Source organism: Emydura macquarii, unplaced genomic scaffold (genome assembly GCF_026122565.2).
Source record: "Emydura macquarii macquarii isolate MOO-44397 ecotype Brisbane River unplaced genomic scaffold, CSIRO-AGI_Emac_v2 contig_2205, whole genome shotgun sequence".
In the NCBI taxonomy this organism is placed as follows: domain Eukaryota; kingdom Metazoa; phylum Chordata; order Testudines; family Chelidae; genus Emydura; species Emydura macquarii.
The window spans coordinates 28,517,361-28,532,015 of record NW_027132342.1 but is presented as its reverse complement, the minus strand read 5'-3'; the positions used below and the strand labels follow the sequence as shown (position 1 = coordinate 28,532,015).

At 40.7% G+C, this 14,655-nt stretch overlaps 1 long non-coding RNA gene across 1 annotated transcript in view; it reads left to right on the top strand.

Annotated features, from left to right (window-relative positions):
• The window catches only part of LOC137160531 (uncharacterized), a 97,602-nt gene that overhangs the window by 53,478 nt on the left and 29,469 nt on the right, over positions 1 to 14,655 (top strand). The gene's annotated exons all lie outside the window — the stretch shown is intronic.

Below are 14,655 nucleotides of genomic sequence, written 5' to 3'. Positions count from 1 at the left end.
TAACACAAGGTTATTTACATTAATGAAATAAATCTCACATCATATTAATATGCCTACATGACTAATTGTTTTGCATTCCCATTTTGGTTCTGTGTCACTCATGTGGCCAACATTTGGCCTTGGCAGGTTGAAAAAGATGTCTGGGAGAAACCTTGGAATCTCAGATCCAATGAGGTACAATGCGGTACTAATAATACATTGTCAAAATACTCGTGGTTGAGATTAAATAAAAAATAAATTATTTTTTTTTCAAATTACACATGAAGCTACATCGAGTTCAGATTGACACTGATATCAGAACACTTCACTTATCTCATAGTCATTTCAATTTTATTATATAGTATGTATCCATATTCAGATAGTGTATTATGAAATTATTCATCACTTAAGAAATGTTATCTTTATAATTAAATAAAACACGGGACTCTTCAGTTGAAATGCTACCTTTTTAAAATGATCAGATCTCATCTAAAGATTACTCAGATGCTATTTCTCTAGACTACTAGTCTAGATGCAAAATGTAGTTTGTTAAACAGGAATAGTTCAAACTGATGCCAAAGAATTATGATGCTGCCACAGCATTTGACCTGTTAGAAGTTAATGTCCATGTTAGAGTAAAATATTTTGATATCCTTGGTCACATTTTTAAACAATTTTAATAACAATTTAGATTTTTTTCTTGGTTTCTTTATGGGCTTCCTAATCCCCCAATTATAACATCCACGGGTTGGCAATATATAAGATCTTCAACACAAATTTGTTAAATGCAGTTTTAGGGATTTCTGCCCTCTTTTAATCCTGGTCAGCTCCTTCCCTCTGTTACAGTAGTACCCTACCAGTAACTTCAAAGTGAAGATTTTCTCTCTGCTCTCTTGAGATAAAGTGACATAAAATGCTGTTCGCCTCTAAAATCCATCATCTTTTATCACAAGCGATAAAACTGTGAAAGATGCAGTAAATGTTCATTTTGGGGTCTTAATGCTTCTCAGAAACAATACTTAATCCATGTTCCTTTGGATTGTGTATGAGCACTACAGCAGAGTGCCTTTTCCCAACAATATCTACAGAAGAAAACAGAATAAATCAAATAATCATAATATAGAATTGTGGGTTTAACAATAGCATCACTGTAAGATTGCAAGAACTTCAGGAAGATTAAAGAGTTCACTTAAAAACAAATAAACACACAAAAAATCACTTTGAAAGAAAAAATGTTAACATTATAAATGGCTTCACATTTATTTTTTATGCAAAAAGATGACCCAAAACTTGTAGATAAATTAAGAATAGGATCCGGGGAACTACAGACCGGTCAGCCTCACCTCAATCCCTGGAAAGATCATGGAGCAGGTCCTTAAGGAATCCATTTTAAGGCACTTGGAAGAGAGGAAGGTGATCAGGAACAAAACGGATTCACCAAGGGAAAGTCACCTGACCAACCTTTGCTTTCTATGATGAGACTGGTTCTGTGGAAAATGTTAACATTATAAATCTGGCTTCATTTCCATTTTTTATGCAATAAAAGATGACAAGTTGGAGAGAGTCCAGCGGAGGGCCCAAAACTTGTAGATAAATTAAGAATAGTGTCCTGAGGGAAATATTCCATGATTAATACAAGCCAATTAAGCTATATCAAGAGGAGATTTGAATCAACCGTACTGCATTCCATTCTCAGCTATTTGAAATTCCACAGCAGAACAAACAAAATTAATAGGCCGTTCCCTCCAAACTGGTCATTAAAATATCAGTGGTTTAAGAACTGAGTCATAAACAAGGAAAAATGGACTCTTCAGATCTTGACTCATTATGCATATTCATATTGTTGTAGTCAGGGTTCCATGAATTCCCCAATTCCATGGTTGTAATATTGACCTCTTTTGTAGAATTGTGCCTCAGTTGGGTACTATTATGCTAGGCCTCCATTAAAAAATAATAATAAGCAGAAGAAGCAAGTTTCTGTTACTACTTCCTGTGATTATGAGGACAACTTTCTGAATAGACCTCAATGTAAACTGATACACTATTGTCATCTTGAGTCGGGAGACAGCCTGCAACAATAGCTTTGAGAGAGGTGTGAACTGACCCATTCATGTCAATGGAGTATCAATACTCGATCCTAGTAATGGCAATTTAAACATGGACACTACTATTTCATTGTGGATAATTTTGGCAGACACATCTGCTAATATGCTTACTCCACTGTTATGAATAAGCTCTCACACCTTTCCATGTGAACGAAACCTCAGCTATCCCCCAATACCATTGCCAAAACTTCAGTTTTACTCCCCTGCAGTGCAAAAATCTTCAGCACTTTAAAGCAGAGAAAGTTGAATATAACATCAAAATAAATAACACCAATGCACTGAGTGTATTGTTTATTTTCGTGTTTAATTCAACAAAAAACATCTATTTTTGAATATAACTAGAGCAGCTAGGTGTGCCAGTGATAATTACTTTGGGCTAGATCCACAAAGGGATTTAGGCATCTAAAGTGGCAGTTAGGTGCCTAAGTCAAAAACTTAGATCTTCAAAACCCAATTCAGCTGCTACCTAACACTGTAGGTACCTAAATTCCCTAGTCACCTAAATTTCTATTAGTGGGCATTCACAAAGCTACCTAAATCCTGACTGTGCTGAGGTGCTCGGGACCTAATCCCTGTGGGACCTGGAAACTAAGTGTTCCTTTGCCTATCTCGCTTACAGGGCCTAATTTGGTAGGTGTTCTTAGCGGCCCCCTGCTGGACTGGGACCCAAACAAAAAACAACTGAGGAAGAGCATTGCTTCCCTAATACTTACCAGCCCAGTGATTACAATAATCACATAGGATGCATGAGATCCAGATGCAAATCACTACTCTGCCTGATTTGGAGCAGGAAGTTTAGCTCACATCTTGTAGCTGAATGCCATAAGCACCAGGCTATTGGGTTTTCTAGGTAGGGTGCTCTCAGTCCCTTCTACTGTAATTTTTCCACTGTGGATCAATAATTAAACATCCATTAAAGCAGGGACTAGTCCCTAAATCCCCCAGCTTAGTGCCCTAGCCAGAGGCCTACAGAATCATTCTCTCTGAATCATGTAGAGGTAGGATTTGAATCTCAGCTTTCTACATCCTGAGTGAGTACGCTAACCACTGAGTTATTTGAGTATGAGTGAAGCATGGTTTTGGTTTTTGTGAGAAAGAGATGATCTGGTGTAAAGACCTAACTCGTGGACAGTGTTTGTGAATGTGAATCCCATGCAGAGACAGCTGCTTCCATCTGTCCCAGTTAGCCACCTCACTCCTTTTGAGAAGTGGGACTTAGATCCTGCCCCTCTCCTCAGCATTTCTTACTGACTATCTTAGGTGGATCACCACTCCCAGCTTTCTGGCTTCTATGAATCTCATTCTTAGGTGCCTAACTCTCCCCGTGCATTCTATAGGAACCCTGGATCCTTAATTTAGGGTTGTGGATTGCACGATACAGCAGGGCATCAAAACTTTATGCATTATGACCATGTTTCTAAGTTCCCTTTGTAGATCTAGCCCTTAATCTCGCTTGCCCTAAACTATGGAATTCACTCCTGCAAGGGAGAAAAATAATAACTAAGCTCATGGTATTCAGAACTAAAAGCAAAACTCTTCCTTTCAGCTTAGCCTTTTCCATAACAAGCTCTCTCTCTCACACAGAACTACACATTAATTAAGATATTTCTCCTACAGGCTGGGAACTAAAAAACCAGAGAAATTGCTATTGTTACTTCTCCTGTTAAATACCTGGAAGTTGCTCTGAAACCATATTGATGGAGGCCATAAGTTTGATTCTCTTTTTTCAAAGCTGACACATTACTCATACTCCATATGAAAAATTAAATATTTAAATGTCAAACTGGGAAGTGAAAGTGAAGAAAAATGTTTATGTAGTAAAATGTTCTGGCTCAGTATTCTAGCTACTTTTAAATGTTTCAGTAAGTATTGAATAATTCCAGTGAAGTTCAGCTTTTATTATTCTTTGGCTCGGTAGGTTCTATTAACTTGGAAAACCTTTTAAAGTCAGGAATATACAAGGGCAAATGGTAATGATGAGGCTACAAATCTTACATTTCTTTAAACTATTTTTATCACAGCTAGAGATTTTAAAGTTATTTTTATAAGCACAGCAAGGATTAAAAATTAAACTGATCTTAATGATATAAATATAGTCATTGCCTGGTGGGTATAGGTAGACAAAGGAATGATTTTAGAAGATCCAGCATCTAGCGGTGTCTAGTTCTGGTGATTTGTAAGGTACCAAACCTTAGGATCATCTTGCTTTCCCTCTCCCCAATTTCAGTATATGGTACCAGTACTGTAGATCTTAAGTTGTCAGAGCTAAAAATAAAAATGATTTCTGCCAAATGAAAAGGTTGAAATCAATTTTCAATAATAATGAGAAATCGACATCCAAAATCTAGTGTTCTGAAAGGAATTGCCTGCTAACTACCAATGGAACAGGAGTGTGAGAAAGGGGGAGAGCAAGATATCAATGAAGAATTATGGGATTTTAAAGTCTGAAATCTCAGCCCCTGCTATGGCTAGAAACATTCGGGCAGGGCAGTAAAGATTTCTGAGCAATAATCTTGGCCGAGGGATCTAAAAGAAAAAATGGATCCCTGCAATTATATCAGTTAACTCTTGCTAGGGTTTTCCCAGAAATTTAAAAATAAATAATAATCTTGTCCTACACAGTTCTGTTGGATTCTATAACAAATTCTGGAATTAGCACAATAAATTCATCACTATTCCAATCTACTATGTGAATTCTTAAATTTGATATTCTTTTTCGAGAAGCTGCCAGCATGTGAAAATTCAAACATGTAAATATGAAGCTGATTTGCAGACAGTTTCTCGGCTCAAAGCGTATTAGCATCACAGAGATGAAAAAGGCCCATTATATGTCATTTTCTCTTGTCTCCTTCTACTGCAAATACAGGGATCAAGAGCCCCCAGCCCATGCAACAAACTCCCCTCTCCATCCTCCATCAGCATTGTTCCATCTTCAGTCACTATCCACTGGCCTTTGATGGGAAACAACTGCCACAATGAAACATCCAAATAAGGACCTCAGGAGTAGGCTGAAATTTTCAATTTACCAGCAAAGGCATTCACTCAAGTTCCCAAACCATCTGAGAGCCACCAAAGAAACAAGACCCAACTAAATTAAGTAAAAAGAACCTGGCTCTTTATTTTAGTCCAATAAGACGCTCACTTCTATAGGGAAAGGGCAAGGGGAATAGGGACTATCAATGAGAAGAGGAACAACTGCAACCAAGCCTACTTCAAACTCAGCAACACAATTGACAGTTCATTACCTCCCATTCCCACCCCACAACTCATTTGTACAAAAGAAAGCCCCTGGACCTGCTGTAGTTCATTAAAGATAAAACAGAAGTGCTGCTGCCTGGGAGGTGGGCACAAGAAATTGGGAGTTATGGTTAGGACTATATGTGCCCTTTCAACTGATGGTGTATGTTTGCCACTTGTTACTCAAATTCTTAATCTGGGCATCCTGTTGGATCCCCAGCTGCGGTTAGATGATCATATAGCAGCAGTGGCCAGGAAGGCTCTTTTTTCAATTGCTGTTTTCGAATGTCTCAGTGTTTGCAATGATTTCTCTCTAATAGGGACTGTGCATTCATGATCCATGTCTCTGTTACCTGGAGATTAGACTACTGATATGTATTCTGTGATATCTGGGGCCATACCTTCATCACCTAACAGACTGAAGCTAGGACCCATTGGAAAGCCTCTCTCTTTTCACAGTTTTTTTGCGAGGGTAGGTGAGCTGAGGTTTAGGATGTATCCTTTGACAGTAGTGTTTTGTGGCTGGAGTGTGATTTTTTTTCCCTTTTCTTTCTTATTTTAGGGAAGCTGCTGCATTTATTTTTATCATATTATTGGGTTTTTTAGTATATAGACCCTAAAGTCACCCAAAGTCCTTGATGAGCACATTTCAATGTTTATATAAATCTAAATAAATTAATGAATTAAGAAGTATTCTCACAGCCAATGTCCTGACTAGGGCTCTGATTCGGGAAAGTACTTAAGCATGTGAGCAGGTCCATCCCTATTTTGGAAAATGCATAAGCATATGCTTAAAATCCTATTGGCTTCACATGTACTTAAGTGTTTTTCTAAAGAGGGATGCTTTCTTGAATGGGATGTATGTGCAAAAGAGGGACTTGAATAGACCTTTGAGGAACCTATCACAGCTAAACGATACACCTTTAGAACTCCTATTGTGACTACCTGGGAATATGCAAAACTAGCCCAGGCACTTTTCCAACTTTCATCATCCCAGTCCTATCTCAGTGTGTGTGAATCACTAGGCAATAGGAAGCATGATTAGGAGTGCAGATATATCTTTATTTAGGGACCTGAATGTCAAGAGCAGGACTGCTCTTAATAGCTGATGATTCCATAAGTCAAGACACTTTCCTTCCGTTTCCCATCACTCTATTTTATGTCTCACAGTAGATACCAACATGAGACCCTAGGTCCTGACAGAAGGACTCAATTTGTCTTTGCTGTCTGCTCTCCTCCTCCCCCTCCCCATCAGATATGCACCTCTCTGGGGTCATGGCAGAGAGGGTGACCATGTGAGAGAAGTTCTCTGCCACCAGATTGCAGATATTATTTCCTCTAGGGTGCTGCATTGCTGGTTTCTCTCCATCTATAGAGGACACTGCTGCTGCTCCCTTGCTTGCCGCTGCTTCCTTCTCCTGCCGCTGCATATCCTGATACACCTGGTGCATGATGAACTGGGTCGTGTTCCTAGGTGCACGCATCCCTGGTGCACGCCACCCACACAGGTTCATGGGTCGTAGCAGTGCAGCTACAGCTGCACGCATACTTGCTGGTACACGGAACTTGGGGACCCAGCGACGCCGTGTTGTGTTCCAATGCTTCGCTTGCTTCTTCTTCCAGGATCTCTTGCTGTTGCCTTCCCCCATCCACCAACACCTCCTCCTTCTAGGGAGTCTATAGTGGTACCACATAGAAGAGGGATGGGCAGCCCTTGGCTGCCTCTGCTCAGTGCCATAGTGGCAGTGAGAAAACTCTCCGAGGCTCCTTCTCCCCCACATCATGGCCCTGCCTGCTGTTGCAGGCCACAGATTTTGTTGACTCTGAATAGAAAGCTGCTGCCACCAATGCTGGCTCCTCCACCTGCTAGTCAGGGATATGTAGGGAACTTGTTTCACCAGGTACTTCTTTGCAACCACCAGCTGCTTCCTTGGCTCCACCTCCTCCTGCAGCTGCCAGTTTCCTCTGTACTCTTGATTCCTTCTGCTACTGCCAGATCCCCCTGGCTTTAACCAGCCCATCTCCTGCACTTGCGTCTCCTGCAGCTGCTCTCCTTGTCTGATGCTGTTCCTTCCAACTCCTCCTGCCTTGGGGCCATGCCCGACTCCTATAGCGGCTCGTAACATGATGAGTCCCCGGTGCGAGATGCCGCTTGGTCCCTTGTCCCTGCACAGACTCAGCAGGCCGCGGGTGTAGTGCCACCGGGGGTGGCGGCCTCCTTTCGCCTTAGGAGTCCTGTCCACACTGAACATTGCCTCCCAGTCACCATGGGCAACAGGCAGCCAATCACAAAGCAATGGGCGGGGCTGTGGCTGAACATTCCACAGGCACTTTTGCCCAGAGGGGAGCTGAGATTGTTTTTCTTGCCTGTTGGGCTTAAGGAAAGCAAAAGGTCTTGCCTGCTGCCTCAGGCTATGGGGCAATAGCCCCATGCTCATACCCCACACACCTGCCAGGCTTTGTGCCTGGGTTTTAACTAGAGAGGAACTTGAAACAAGATGCAGATCCAAACACCCCAAACTCTGGGGTAGATCAGACCTAGTGTAACAGTTACCCCTGGGGTCAGTCGATGCTGGCCCCTGTCAAGTGACAAGTGTATTAACCTTTGTGACTTTGACCCAGGTCAGGCAACTGGGGCTAAGAAATAAATGTGTGGGTCACCCCTTTATTATATCCAGGACCCAGCCCCACCTCTGGTTTTAATACCAGTCTAAATTATACTACTTATACAGAGATTTCCATCTGATGCTCTCAAAGCATCTTGTAAGGGTGCATGATCATTATTATTATCTCCATTTTACAGATAGGATGTTTGAGGCACTGAGAGGTTACGTGACTTCTCCATGGTTACATGGAGCAAGTAGTTGGGGCCAGGAATTCAACCCAGCTCTCCTGACTCCACGTCCCATACCCAATTACTGGAGCATGCTGCCTTATGTACTCTACCATTAGGGATTTCTGGAAAGAAAACCTAGCCTTGGGCTAAAATGCAGCCCACAAAGCTCTGTAATGTAGCCCTGCAGTCACTCTTCTTTTCAATGAAGACCACAAGTTACAGCATATCCCTGCACTGATGCTATATAATATATCTCTATGACCCATCACTGTAGCAATTCTCAAGTATTTAAAAATCTTCCTTCCTTCCTTCCTTCCTTTGAAATAGGTTGATTAGTTTGTGTGTTTGTAAAAGAGAAGGAAGAGCTTTCTGAGTTCTGAAAGAGTTCTGAAAATGGTGAGGTTTGTGCTGATTCTTATGATCTGTGAGAGTGAGTTCCCTAGTTTCGGTCCATCTCCTCTGAAAATTCTGTTTCTCTTGCTCACGAGCCTCTTCCTGTGGGTTGCCAGTTTCATGGTATCAATGTAATGTAGTTGTCAGATGTGGTTATTATGACAGAGGGAGCTGCGATCTCTGAGATAACTAAGGACACTTCCCATCAAGGGCTTTTGAATATTATGCCTTATTACTATCTCAATCAGGGAAAGGTGTGATCACCATACAGTCGCTGTAATCACCAAACCCAAATAGTTCTGGCAAGCTTTTTTCTTTATTTAAATGCTAAATCAGAAAAAAAATAAAATAAAACCAGTTAAGAATGGAGTGCGATTAAAATGCAATACATTTGCTGTTTTTGAAGGAGAGCATAACAAAAGGAATTACTGTTAGTTTTTTCTTCTATTTGAATAAACAATATTACATACTGTGTCACCTTACCACTTCCATGTACTCTTTTAGCTGTCAGTAAGGAGGCCATAGTGAAAGTTCTAGCAGACTGATATACTGGGACTACAAAGGGAAAGATGCTCACATGATGAGCATAGCAAGCTTGAGCAAAGGACAAGTACATTTATTTTTAATATAAGGCTTTGGTATACTAGAAAGATGTATATCATTTATCAACACACGATGGCAGTAGTAGTCTGTGTAAAATGATTAAGTGAGAATGTTTGGGTATTAGAGAAACAAGGTGGGTGAGGTAATAACTTTTATTTGACCAACTTCAGTTGGTGAGAGAGACAAGCTTTCGAGCTCACACAGAGCTCTTCTTCAGGTTGTTTCACCCACCTTATCTCTCTAATATCCTGAGATCAACACGACTACAACAACACTGCATACCATGTATGGATATGTGAAACCAAACTTCATTTATTTTTTGTTTTTATGGAGACAACTACAACAAAAGCTTACGTAGATCAACAATTACTTGGATGAGCTGCAAACAGAGTGGGAGAGATGTTCAATTTTGTTTAATGCAGTTGAGCAAAATTGTGCTAGATGTAACTACAAATATGGTCTCCAATCTAGACTCCATTGTGTAATGAACTAGTCTGGGGGTGCTCAGTCATATCATTCGGGTATCTGTGGCATATCACATTAATTATAGCAGATTTCCCTATTCATTCTTTATTTCTCAATTACATTTAAGCACTTAAGAGTCTGATCCAAAGCGTATTGAAGTTAATGGGCCTCTTTCCATTGTCCTCCATCGGCTTTGGATCAGGCACTAATCTAACCTTTATGGGTGAGAGTGTATTTCAGTATTTATGATTATCTATTAAGATGACGATTTTATTTTATTTTGTCTTTGTTATTTACTTGTTAAGTGCTAGCATCTTTGGCCCCTTTACAAAGTGTGCTAACAATGATGACATATTTGCTAATGACCTATTTACTAGGAACAAGACTTCTACCATCAGCTCATTCCAAGTAAGTAATCCAGGAGTGTAAGGTGGTCAAGACTTTAATATCACTATTGAGCTGAGTCATTTTGAACTTGTTACAGTGAAAAAACTCTGTTGTCTGACAAGAATGTAATCCCTTGTGCTTTCACTCTTAATAGACTTTTCATACACCTGCCACAATATTGAGTTTTCGGCAAACAGAAGTTCCAGCAAATCTTTCTTTTATTGTTCAGGTATTTTGGTTTGGCGTACATAGGGTATGTATGTTTTTCAGTGTAATGTAGAGGGACATTAGATATGTTACTTTGCTCATTGTGTATTGAAAGCCATACACTTTTCCCCCGGCCACTGTTTTGAAAATCTACCCCTTTGTGTGAACACCACACTATCAAGTTTACCAGAGCAGTTAGTTAATGTTCGCCAGACAGCTGATCACTGGGATCTTCTTACATTTCTGTCTGATCAATCTGTTTTTGTTATACTGTTCTCTGCTAGATTAAAGAACCCTTTAGTACCTGGTACCTTCTCCCCATGGCCAAGTCACTTTTTGACAGGCCCAGATTAAAGAATTTTGGGTCCTTGTGCATTATGGAAGTGTGTGTGGGGCTCTTCAAAGGCCCCCATCCCTCCAGGGCTCCCACATGGGGTGGAAAAAGGGAACACTTTACCAAGACGTGGGGGTCCTGGGAGGCCCGGCCCAGGCTGCAACCCCCTTTACCATGAGGAAAAAAAATTCATGGCTCATGAGATTGTATGTATGGGATGACGGATTGTGGTATGTGTGTGGGAGGGGGCCCATGTTACAAATTTGTACTGGGCCCTAAAAAATTATGCTTGGTCCCTGCCGCCCCATACTTAGCCCATCTCATACAGACCCCATAATGCCCCTTTCTACCCACCGCTTCCACAGACCCCTGAATGACCCTCCCACCCCGCACATACCTCAACAATCCTCCACCAGTCTCCACTCATCTTGACAGCCCCCATACACATCCCAGTGGCCTGCACACACCCCACTCATCACAGCCCCCATCATCCCTCACTTGCCTGCAAACTCTCACCCCACAGTTCTCCAACACTCACCACTCACCTCAAAGTCCACCAACAACTGACGCCCACCCCTTGGCCACTGCCTCTGGAACTTTCCTTGCCACTCACCGGTGCCCACGCAGTTCAGTGATCTGCTCCTGTCCTGAGCTAAGATGGCTCCTTCTGACCCTGGCTGCTCAGCTCTGCTCATTTCATTCACCTGCTCTGCATTCACATGTGCCCACACCACTCATGTTTGGCCTGGTTGCACCTCCCTCATGATGGAGTGGCGGCAGGTCAAATTTGAGTGAGTGGGATTGTGTTCTGGTGCGTGGGGTCTCAGCATTGCTCAGGATTTTGTTTTTCCTTTGGTTGGGGACCTGCTGAGATGGAGACCCTGTGCAAGTCACATTGATTAATCCGGGCTTGCCTCTAGATCTTCTTTTTGATAAAGTGAATAGATTGAGCTTTTTAAGTCTCTCACTGTAGGGCATTTTTCCAACCCTAGAATCATTTTGTTATATCCTGGACCTGTGACTAAAAAAGTGAATAAAAAGCCATTATTTTGCCTCTGAGTGTATTTATTTGCTGCAGCACTAGCGAAGAAAGCAGAATATGTAGAAGCTGCTGGCGCCCTACATAATAGATCCAGCATTTCAAATAGTGAACACTGGATTCACTTTAAAAATAAAAAGATTTCCATGATTTATCATAAATATTAGTAAAATGTGGGTGTCTGTCTGTGACTGAGGCCTCTTTCTAAATATAAGCTTTTATGTAATTGTTGTATAAAAACAAAGCAGGAAAACATGAATCAGAAAAGATGAATGCTGTGTGTGCAATGAGAGAATGGGAGATTCTTGATAAATGGGTATGAATAATCCACACCCCTTTATTACAATACTATTTCTTTTATTTCTCTGTCCCACTGTTTCCCCTGAACTGTCTCTCTAGCTAGAACAGCCAAACAAATGGTTGTCTTCAGAACCAATGTTAACAGGAGGAACCGCATATTTTTCAAAATATCTAAACAGTGTTATGAAACATATTGCACTTTATCAGTGTAATTTGACCTCTGCCATTAGTGTTCAGTACTAGGAAATCCTAATTGCCTATGTGAAGCAGATAAAAATAATGGTAAATGATCCTTTTTCCTAACATTACTTTCCATTTGATGGTCAAAATTTTACATATAGCTTGTGTCACAGTGGCATCTGTAGTCCCCCTCTATGGTCCACCCAAGGCACCCACTCTCAGAGTTCAGGCTCCCCAGCTGTCACCTCTCTTGGTTGGAGACACGTTTCCTTCTCCCTCCTTACCAGGGTTTTTTCCAGGCTGCACCATTCCTTACCTACTCTGTGAATCCCTCAGCTAATCAGACTGCCTAAACAGGCCTGCTTTACACTATAAGCAGCATAATTGCCCATAGGTGTAAATTACCACACAGTCTTTCTAAGCGAGTACATTTATTCTGAAGGTGAAAGCATTAAAAGAGAACATATTAAAACAATAAAAATACCAGAGATCACACCTACTCCAACAAGAGCTCCGGCAGGTGTTCAGTCCTTCAAACCCCACCAAAGTTTTTTTCTGTGGTAACAAGTTCATACGCACCTTGGCTCAGAACAAGCATCCCCATGAATAGGTCAAGTCCTTCCAACCCTTCCCATGAAGGAATGGGGCCTCCCTTGGGCAGAAGATCCTGTCTGTTTGCTGGATCAGAAAGTCCTATATTTGTCTGCTTGTCTCTAGAGAATCCAGTCAGAACCAGCATATGCAAGCCTCTCCCACTGGTGGTACTTCTCTAGAAGTGTTTGACTAATTACCCCCCATCCCACACTGTACTTTGTTCCTGAAGAACAGTGATCTCCTTACCTCATGGAATTACATACAATCCCTGGCCCGCAATGGTACATAAATTTAAAACAATAAGATCTCCCAATGATATTGGAGGAAATTGTCATATTGGTCACAGCTTAAATAACGCATGATAAGATGAGTCCTGGAGGCTACACAGAATGGCAGCAGAACAAGCCAATGTGGAGTCCCTATCTTGTAAAAAAATAACGCATGTCTGTTTGTCACCGTTGGACTGCCAAACACAAACCATCTGATTAAGGTTTTTTTTATCTGAAGCAGGGGGAGATTTTGAAACTGTTGACCCATCAAGTTATCGTCTGAGACAACAGGGCCCTGTAAGGACAAAATGAAGTCTCATCATAGGAAAGGCTGATGCTATAGCACATTTATACCAAAAACAACCAATGTTGGGCGGGTGGGGTGGAGAACTCAAATATAAACTATCTTCCTACATTCCTTGATATATCAGGATTTAGGAAACCCTGAAAAATTGAATTCTGAGCGGAAGCATGAACAGAGGCTGTAATCCTGAAGAACTTAAATCCTTCCTATCTAACTTTCTGAAAAATACTGCCACGTTTGGTGAAGGAGTAGTGGATGTAGCCTGCTATGTGTTGATTTTGGCTGTTCTGAATTCATCCCATGCACAAACCTACCGTCCATGTCCCCACTGTGCCTACTTTCATGTTGTGGTTCAGAGTGCGTGGGAAAGGGACATGTAGCATCCCTAAGTGCAGACTTTCCATTGCCTGGCTCAACAGAAGTGCACTTTTTCCGTTGCATTTGACTCTTACATGGGTTCACATGCTCAATTAAGTGCAGGAGAATTTTCATACCAAAAAAATGTCAGTGTTGTAGGTGGGAAGATATTTTTTGTTATTGGCTGGCACAATTTTTTTCCAGAAATATTTCAAAAGGTTTTCCGGGTGTCACTTTTCACTCTTTGCCTTCATGAATGGCCAGTTACTTTGAATTCATCAGGTTATTTCTGACCACCTTTTTTCCAAAGTGGAAGATGTGAAACATTCAACAGAAAACAGATTTCTTCAGAGCTGCCAGGGTGAGAGAATTCCAGATCCTAACTGTTGAGACTCCAGGAGGAATGAAGAAGAATTCAGAGAAATTCCTATACATACTTGGAAACTTAAATCACATGCCAAAACAAACTTATTCAGCTACAATATTTTGTATGACTATCAAGATACTCCAGGTAAAGTTCTTCAGCTTCTTTAACAGATGCAAGTTGATGTTCAATATTTTTCAAACAGGCCATTTAACATGATAATTTTATTATTGCTCTAAAAGAACTGGTTAGCTTAGCTAAGATATAGAAAACAAGGCTTTGTGTCTCATCAAGATTATAAAGCCCAATTATACACTGGCACTGATAAGTACTTTACGTACATGTATTTACTTGTATATGTTTATTCTCCACATTTTGATATTGATGCAAGGTAAGGGTTAATATTTTTCAAATATTATTTATATTTCTCCAAAATAAGCTGGTGCTTTAGAAAACTAGTAGTAAACAAAGATCTGTATTTCTCTGAGAATATGATGCCAATTAAAATGAAAATGGCATCGGTACATATCTTATGTACATGTATTTTATGTTATTCATTCATTGTGTTATAATTAATTTAAATCTATATAAAATTATTACATTTTAGCATACATACATTAAATCTGACTGCTCCAGCCTCAGAGTTATACATTTTCAGTTTTTCTGATCCCTCCTTTCTATATATCCAATGAAGTTTTTGTA